The sequence below is a fragment of the Chiloscyllium punctatum genome, chromosome 15 (assembly GCF_047496795.1).
Source record: "Chiloscyllium punctatum isolate Juve2018m chromosome 15, sChiPun1.3, whole genome shotgun sequence".
NCBI classification, from domain to species: Eukaryota; Metazoa; Chordata; class Chondrichthyes; order Orectolobiformes; family Hemiscylliidae; genus Chiloscyllium; species Chiloscyllium punctatum.
In genome coordinates this window covers 19882748-19892486 of record NC_092753.1, presented here as the reverse complement: position 1 = coordinate 19892486, position 9739 = coordinate 19882748, and the positions used below count along the sequence as shown (strand labels likewise).

Sequence of the window (9739 nt, the reverse complement as noted above, 5' to 3'; positions counted from 1 at the left end):
TCACTGAGACAATGAAATGTCCCCCCTACCTCCACGTGGATTGGATTCGCAGACGGGGAGTGTGAGGAGCGTTTAGAGACAGCCTGCAAAACCTCGCTCCTGCAGTAGCCCAAGGGTCTCGCGTGTTGGGGAAATGGCTCAATCATAATACAGGAGGCGTGCGGAGGCTCTCTCTGTGGATGGGCACCGTTTCGCTGAGTACCTGAGGGTAGTGCATGGGTGGACTGCTACAAGAGGGGCTGTGATCCAATAATCCCTTGTCCAGTGACCCTGCTCTCTGTGTCCCCTGCATTGATCGGTATTCCTGTCCCGACATCACTGTGCCTGGCTACGACTTCCTCCCAGTCTAATGGTTCCTCTGTTTTTGCCGTTTTTGTTTTCTAAGAAAACTCTTGAGAAGTTTTAGAAACTGAAAGAACTGCAGAATTATGTGGGGCATGGATAGGATAAATAGACAAAGTCTTTTCCCTGGGGTCGGGCAGTCCAGAACTAGAGGGCATAGGTTTAGTGTGAGAGGCGAAAGATATAAAAGCGACCAAAGGGTCAACGCTTCATCCAGAGGGTGGTACATGTGTGGAATGAGCTGCCAGAGGAAGTGGCGGAGGCTGGTACAATTGCAACATTTTCGAGGCATTTGGATGGGTATATGAATAGGAAGGGTTTGGAAGGATATGGGCCGGGTGCTGGCAGGTGGGACTAGATTGGGTTGGGATATCTGGTCGGCATGGGCAGGTTGGACCGAAGGGTCTGTTTCCGAGCTGTACATCTCTATCTCGATGACTATGTCTACGCTGTAAATCAGAAACCAAACCCGAAGTCGGTGGTAAAGCTGTATGAAGAGAAATCAGAGATCACGTTTCGGTCCGGTGAACCTTTCTGAGAACTTGACAAGTTTTAATTGTGTGATCGTTCCAGGGTTGCCCTGGGATTTTCGTGCTAATTCTGTTATTGATTGATTTCAGATGATGAGAAATCCGAAATGCTGCTTTGTGTGTATTAAAAAGTGAGGCGGGGCATCAGGAGACCGATCCACTCAGTAAAACTCGGTCTTTGATGACTTCTCAATTCTTATATTTCACTGCAAATTTCCAACAAAACAACAACGAAATTTCGAGTCAAGAACTATTATGGCACATCAGCTGATTTCTAGAGCACTTCTGGCTGTAGCGATGGTGGTATAGCGGTGAGCATAGCTGCCTTCCAAGCAGTTGACCCGTGTTCGATTCCCGGCCATCGCCAGCCGTGCATTTTAACACCACTCCACAACAGAAAGAGCCGATCGATTCAGTGGAAATGAAACAGCTCCGTCTGCACATCACATTGAGTCTGCCAGACCTCTGGAGTGCAGACACAACTTTGAAGTTGAGGATGTACCCAGGAGGATTAAGGAGTCAAGTCGAGCACGGTTCAAAGAAACACGAGTCATGGCAGAATTCCTTGGTTTTCCATCTTATTTCGAAAGAAATGTTTCCGGATTTCACTCATTTCAACATTACTCTCATTTTGTTTTTTGTGAACTACAGCCCAATATCAAGTGAAATGTGGGTGGACAGTTCACAAATATCCAAACAACGTTATTTCTCATATCGAATCGGTAATGTTATTGTTTGAGGTGCAGGTCAGAAATAGGAGGAGTGGACACCAGCTGCTTTTATATTTCCAGTATGAGAAAATGATTCGATAAAACTCTGAGAGATGATAGAAGTGACCACAGAGTGAGTGAAAGTTTAATCCAGGATAAAGTTAAAGATCACACAACACCAGATTACAGTCCAACAGCTTTACTTGGAAGCACTAGTTTTAGGAGTGCTCCGAAAGCTACTTGGACGATAACCTGGTATTGTGTGATTTTGAACTTTGTCCTCCCCAGTCCACCACAGGCTCCTCCACGTCATCATCCGATATAGTCATCATGGATTTGTTAAGGGAAGGTAGTGTCTGATGAAGGTGACTGATTTTCTTTGAAGGATAAAGAATGGATGGAGTGTATCCGATGTAGATCAACCTGATGATAAGAAGGACCATAAGACGCAGTATTTATAGCAAAAGGATTACAGTTTAATGCAGCTGAAATGATATATTAAACACATTTAGGTTAAGCCTTTCATCTTTTATAATGGGTTTACTAGTTTCCGTTCTTTAATATAAGAACCTCAGAACCTTTTCAAAGTTACGTTGTCGAGATAACTTCAGGTTGTCTAACAAGAGATGCCATCTCAGCTCAGACAATGCATTAAAGGTGTGAGGTTAAAGTCTGTCTGTGTCCCAATCTTGAGTCAGACTGGTTCTAGCCTCCCAGTCGGAGAGCACTTCAGCGCTCTGTGCCTTTCGGTCTCGGACCCCTGGGTGACAATCCTCCAAGGCAGACTATGGGACAGCCAACAATGCAAAGTGGCCAAGCAGAGGCTGATAGTCAAGTTCGGTACCCATGGGGATGACTTTAACTGGGCACTTTGGTTCATGTCACACGACACGTGACAACACTGCACTGTATACTATTTCACCGACACTCACAAGTACACGCACACACACAAAAGCACACTCCTACCGACCCACACACACATGCATACCCTCTCTCAAACACAAGCTCTCTCTCATAAACTCACTCAAACACTTCCACATTCACAGCAACTCACGCACATTCTCACAAATTGATACCCCAGTACACTCACACACATGCACCTACACACACTCTCACAGACCCGCATATCCCTACATGCACACACACACACAGACACACACACACTACCACACACACCCACACATGCACCCACACACACACACATGTATGCACCCACACACGCAGACACACACACACACAGGACACACACCCACACATGCACCCACACACATGCAGCCACACACACGCATGCACCCACACACGCAGACACACACAGACATACACACACACACACACACACACACACACACACACGGTCCCCCCCGACACACAGACTGATTCCGGGTTCTCACGACTCTCAGCTGGAGACTATCATTGCCTGCAGACCCGACCTTCATCCCCCCACGACACCATGAAGGGTAACACTTGTTCATGCCCTTACACAGCCGTCTGTGCCCTCCCTTGACCCCGTCCTTTCCATCTTGCCCACCGCCCCTCCATGCCCCTCTACCTCATTCCTGCGCTGGGTTGCTCTGACAATGTCAATTTCACTTCCTATGTCAATTTCACCGCACTACGTTTTCTTTTTCCCCTCACGAACCGGGATCACCCTTCGCTGTGCTTGCTGACCCCACCCCCTACGTTTGCCTTCCCGATAGCGCTTTGTGTTTCGTTGGACCCGCAGGAGAAGCTGCGGACGTTCTGCTTAAACCTGAGCGGATAACACTGTTCTGCTCGCAGAAAGGGAGGTCTGTAGATGCTGGAGCCCGAAACATCGATTTCCCTGCTGTGCGTTTCCAGCAACACACTCTCGACACTGTTCTGCCACGACCCTGTCTCGGTTGCACACAATCCCATTCATCATTAAGGCGCCACGGCATCCCAAGGACTGGGGACCCATGGGAACTAAATGATGACAGCGGCCTCAGCACTCTGCACCCCCTGACCTTGGAAAGCCCATCTTGGTTCAGGTTACCTATCTAGGGCAGGGAGGGTTTTGCGTGCACTGCCTTCCCACATCAGTGGAAGCGACCTTCACTAAACAGCTGCCCATGACTACCCCTTGCTGTGAAGTTAAACATCACACAACACCAGGTTATAGTCCAACAGATTTAATTGGAAGCTCTAGATTTCGGACAACCACCTGATGAAGGAGCAGCGCTCCGAAAGCTAGTGCTTCCAATTAAACCTGTTGGTCTATAACCTGGTGTTGTGTGATTTTTAACTTTCTATACCCCAGTCCAACACTGGCATCTCCAAATCATGCCCTCCTGTGAAAACCCCTTACTGCTGACTGACACCTCCCCCTCTTCTACAAAGTAAAAGAGAAACCTGCAAATCTATCAACGGGATCGAACTTCAAATTAATACATATTCCTCGAGAGGGTTCTGCTTCCCGAACTGTTACCCGGAATTCCCTCCTCTCCACAATTACTGCAGCGTGGCCTCAGTCTAATGGTTCCTCTGTTTTTGCCGTTTTTGTTTTCTAAGAAAACTCTTGAGAAGTTTTAGAAACTGAAAGAACTGCAGAATTATGTGGGGCATGGATAGGATAAATAGACAAAGTCTTTTCCCTGGGGTCGGGGAGTCCAGAACTAGAGGGCATAGGTTTAGTGTGAGAGGCGAAAGATATAAAAGCGACCAAAGGGTCAACGCTTTCATCCAGAGGGTGGTACGTGTGTGGAATGAGCTGCCAGAGGAAGTGGCGGAGGCTGGTACAATTGCAACATTTTCCAGGCATTTGGATGGGTATATGAAAAGGAAGGGTTTGGAAGGATATGGGCCGGGTGCTGGCAGGTGGGACTAGACTGGGTTGGGATATCTGGTCGGCATGGGCAGGTTGGACCGAAGGGTCTGTTTCCGAGCTGTACATCTCGATCTCGATGACTATGTCTACGCTGTAAATCAGAAACCAAACCCGAAGTCGGTGGTAAAGCTGTATGAAGAGAAATCAGAGTTGACGTTTCGGTCCGGTGAACCTTTCTGAGAACTTGACAAGTTTTAATTGTGTGATCGTTCCAGGGTTGCCCTGGGATTTTCGTGCTATTTCTGTTATTGATTGATTTCAGATGATGAGAAATCCGAAATGCTGCTTTGTGTGTATTAAGAAGTGAGGCGGGGCATCAGGAGACCGATCCACTCAGTAAAACTCGGTCTTTGATGACTTCTCAATTCTAATATTTCACTGCAAAATTTCCAACAAAACAACAACGAAATTTCGAGTCAAGAACTATTATGGCACATCAGCTGATTTCTAGAGCGCTTCAGCCTGTAGCGATGGTGGTATAGTGGTGAGCATAGCTGCCTTCCAAGCAGTTGACCCGGGTTCGATTCCCGGCCATCGCAAGCAGTGCATTTTAACACCACTCCACAACCAAAAGAGCCGATCGATTCAGTGGGATTGAAACACCTCCGTCTGCACATCACATTGAGTCTGCCAGACCTCTGGAGTGCAGACACAACTTTGAAGTTGAGGATGTCCCCAGGAGGATTAAGGAGTCAAGTCGAGCACGGTTCAAAGAAACACGAGTCATGGCAGAATTCCTTGGTTTTCCATCTTATTTCGAAAGAAATGTTTCCGGATTTCACTCATTTCAACATTACTCTCATTTTGTTTTTTGTGAACTACAGCCTAATATCAAGTGAAATGTGGGTGGACAGTTCACAAATATCCAAACAACGTTATTTCTCATATCGAATCGGTAATGTTATTGTTTTAGGTGCAGGTCAGAAATAGGAGGAGTGGACACCAGCTGCTTTTATATTTCCAGTATGAGAAAATGATTCGATAAAACTCTGAGAGATGATAGAAGTGACCACACAGTGAGTGAAAGTTCAATCCAGGATAAAGTTAAAAATCACACAACACCAGATTACAGTCCAACAGCTTTACTTGGAAGCACTAGTTTTAGGAGTGCTCCGAAAGCTACTTGGACGATAACCTGGTATTGTGTGATTTTGAACTTTGTCCTCCCCAGTCCACCACAGGCTCCTCCACGTCATCATCCGATATAGTCATCATGGATTTGTTAAGGGAAGGTAGTGTCTGATGAAGGTGACTGATTTTCTTTGAAGGATAAAGAATGGATGGAGTGTATCCGATGTAGATCAACCTGATGATAAGAAGGACCATAAGACGCAGTATTTATAGCAAAAGGATTACAGTTTAATGCAGCTGAAATGATATATTAAACACATTTAGGTTAAGCCTTTCATCTTTTATAATGGGTTTACTAGTTTCCGTTCTTTAATATAAGAACCTCAGAACCTTTTCAAAGTTACGTTGTCGAGATAACTTCAGGTTGTCTAACAAGAGATGCCATCTCAGCTCAGACAATGCATTAAAGGTGTGAGGTTAAAGTCTGTCTGTGTCCCAATCTTGAGTCAGACTGGTTCTAGCCTCCCAGTCGGAGAGCACTTCAGCGCTCTGTGCCTTTCGGTCTCGGACCCCTGGGTGACAATCCTCCAAGGCAGACTATGGGACAGCCAACAATGCAAAGTGGCCAAGCAGAGGCTGATAGTCAAGTTCGGTACCCATGGGGATGACTTTAACTGGGCACTTTGGTTCATGTCACACGACACGTGACAACACTGCACTGTATACTATTTCACGGACACTACACAAGTACACGCACACACACAAAAGCACACTCCTACCGACCCACACACACATGCATACCCTCTCTCAAACACAAGCTCTCTCTCATAAACTCACTCAAACACTTCCACATTCACAGCCACTCACGCACATTCTCACAAATTGATACCCCAGTACACTCACACACATGCACCTACACACACTCTCACACACCCGCATATCCCTACATGCATACACACACACACAGACACACACACACACAGCCACACACACCCACACATGCACCCACACACACACACATGCAGCCACACACACACGCATGCACCCACACACGCAGACACACACACACACACACACACATATACACACACACACACACACACAGTCCCCCCCGCCCCCCCCACACACACTGATTCCGGGTTCTCACGACTCTCAGCTGGAGACTATCATTGCCTGCAGACCCGACCTTCATCCCCCCACGACACCATGAAGGGTAACACTTGCTCATGCCCTTACACTGCCGTCTGTGCCCTCCCTTGACCCCGTCCTTTCCATCTTGCCCACCGCCCCTCCATGACGCTCTCCCTCCTTCCTGCGCAGGTTTGCTCTGACAATGTCAATTTCACGTCCTTTGTCAATTTCACTTCCTGTGTTAATTTCACCGCACTACGTTTTCTTTTTCCCCTCACGAACCGGGATCACCCTACGCTGTGCTTGCTGACCCCACCCCCTACGTTTGCCTTCCCGGATAGCGCTTTGTGTTTCGTTGGACCCGCAGGAGTAGCTGCGGACGTTCTGCTAAAACCTGAGCGGATAACACTGTTCTGCTCGGAGACAGGGAGGTCTGTAGATGCTGGAGCCCGAAACATCGATTTCCCTGCTGTGCGTTTCCAGCAACACACTCTCGACACTGTTCTGCCACGACCCTGTCTCGGTTGCACACAATCCCATTCATCATTAAGGCGCCACGGCATCCCAAGGACTTGGGACCCATGGGAACTAAATGATGACAGCGGCCTCAGCACTCTGCACCCCCTGACCTTGGAAAGCCCATCTTGGTTCAGGTTACCTATCTAGGGCAGGGAGGGTTTTGCGTGCACTGCCTTCCCACATCAGTGGAAGCGACCTTCACTAAACAGCTGCCCATGACTACCCCTTGCTGTGAAGTTAAACATCACACAACACCAGGTTATAGTCCAACAGATTTAATTGGAAGCTCTAGATTTCGGACAACCACCTGATGAAGGAGCAGCGCTCCGAAAGCTAGTGCTTCCAATTAAACCTGTTGGTCTATAACCTGGTGTTGTGTGATTTTTAACTTTCTATACCCCAGTCCAACACTGGCATCTCCAAATCATGCCCTCCTGTGAAAACCCCTTACTGCTGACTGACACCTCCCCCTCTTCTACAAAGTAAAAGAGAAACCTGCAAATCTATCAACGGGATCGAACTTCAAATTAATACATATTCCTCGAGAGGGTTCTGCTTCCCGAACCGTTACCCGGAATTCCCTCCTCTCCACAATTACTGCAGCGTGGCCTCAGTCTAATGGTTCCTCTGTTTTTGCCGTTTTTGTTTTCTAAGAAAACTCTTGAGAAGTTTTAGAAACTGAAAGAACTGCAGAATTATGTGGGGCATGGATAGGATAAATAGACAAAGTCTTTTCCCTGGGGTCGGGGAGTCCAGAACTAGAGGGCATAGGTTTAGTGTGAGAGGCGAAAGATATAAAAGCGACCAAAGGGTCAACGCTTTCATCCAGAGGGTGGTACGTGTGTGGAATGAGCTGCCAGAGGAAGTGGCGGAGGCTGGTACAATTGCAACATTTTCCAGGCATTTGGATGGGTATATGAAGAGGAAGGGTTTGGAAGGATATGGGCCGGGTGCTGGCAGGTGGGACTAGATTGGGTTGGGATATCTGGTCGGCATGGGCAGGTTGGACCGAAGGGTCTGTTTCCGAGCTGTACATCTCTATCTCGATGACTATGTCTACGCTGTAAATCAGAAACCAAACCCGAAGTCGGTGGTAAAGCTGTATGAAGAGAAATCAGAGTTGACGTTTCGGTCCGGTGAACCTTTCTGAGAACTTGACAAGTTTTAATTGTGTGATCGTTCCAGGGTTGCCCTGGGATTTTCGTGCTATTTCTGTTATTGATTGATTTCAGATGATGAGAAATCCGAAATGCTGCTTTGTGTGTATTAAAAAGTGAGGCGGGGCATCAGGAGACCGATCCACTCAGTAAAACTCGGTCTTTGATGACTTCTCAATTCTAATATTTCACTGCAAAATTTCCAACAAAAGAACAACGAAATTTCGAGTCAAGAACTATTATGGCACATCAGCTGATTTCTAGAGCGCTTCAGCCTGTAGCGATGGTGGTATAGTGGTGAGCATAGCTGCCTTCCAAGCAGTTGACCCGGGTTCGATTCCCGGCCATCGCAAGCAGTGCATTTTAACACCACTCCACAACCAAAAGAGCCGATCGATTCAGTGGGATTGAAACACCTCCGTCTGCACATCACATTGAGTCTGCCAGACCTCTGGAGTGCAGACACAACTTTGAAGTTGAGGATGTCCCCAGGAGGATTAAGGAGTCAAGTCGAGCACGGTTCAAAGAAACACGAGTCATGGCAGAATTCCTTGGTTTTCCATCTTATTTCGAAAGAAATGTTTCCGGATTTCACTCATTTCAACATTACTCTCATTTTGTTTTTTGTGAACTACAGCCTAATATCAAGTGAAATGTGGGTGGACAGTTCACAAATATCCAAACAACGTTATTTCTCATATCGAATCGGTAATGTTATTGTTTTAGGTGCAGGTCAGAAATAGGAGGAGTGGACACCAGCTGCTTTTATATTTCCAGTATGAGAAAATGATTCGATAAAACTCTGAGAGATGATAGAAGTGACCACACAGTGAGTGAAAGTTTAATCCAGGATAAAGTTAAAAATCACACAACACCAGATTACAGTCCAACAGCTTTACTTGGAAGCACTAGTTTTAGGAGTGCTCCGAAAGCTACTTGGACGATAACCTGGTATTGTGTGATTTTGAACTTTGTCCTCCCCAGTCCACCACAGGCTCCTCCACGTCATCATCCGATATAGTCATCATGGATTTGTTAAGGGAAGGTAGTGTCTGATGAAGGTGACTGATTTTCTTTGAAAGATAAAGAATGGATGGAGTGTATCCGATGTAGATCAACCTGATGATAAGAAGGACCATAAGACGCAGTATTTATAGCAAAAGGATTACAGTTTAATGCAGCTGAAATGATATATTAAACACATTTAGGTTAAGCCTTTCATCTTTTATAATGGGTTTACTAGTTTCCGTTCTTTAATATAAGAACCTCAGAACCTTTTCAAAGTTACGTTGTCGAGATAACTTCAGGTTGTCTAACAAGAGATGCCATCTCAGCTCAGACAATGCATTAAAGGTGTGAGGTTAAAGTCTGTCTGTGTCCCAATCTTGAGTCAGACTGGTTCTAGCCTCCCAGTCGGAGAGCACTTCAGCGCTC

At 46.6% G+C, this 9739-nt stretch overlaps 3 non-coding genes across 3 annotated transcripts; all 3 read left to right on the top strand.

The window, feature by feature from the left end:
• The first annotated feature begins 1166 nt into the window (after window positions 1–1166).
• trnag-ucc (transfer RNA glycine (anticodon UCC)) lies at window positions 1167–1238 on the top strand. The gene has a single exon. It is a non-coding gene; the product is annotated as a tRNA-Gly (tRNA).
• Window positions 1239–4894: 3656 nt separating this feature from the next.
• trnag-ucc (transfer RNA glycine (anticodon UCC)) lies at window positions 4895–4966 on the top strand. The gene has a single exon. It is a non-coding gene; the product is annotated as a tRNA-Gly (tRNA).
• A 3619-nt stretch (window positions 4967–8585) lies between these two features.
• Window positions 8586–8657, top strand: trnag-ucc (transfer RNA glycine (anticodon UCC)). The gene has a single exon. It is a non-coding gene; the product is annotated as a tRNA-Gly (tRNA).
• The last annotated feature ends 1082 nt before the right edge of the window (window positions 8658–9739 follow it).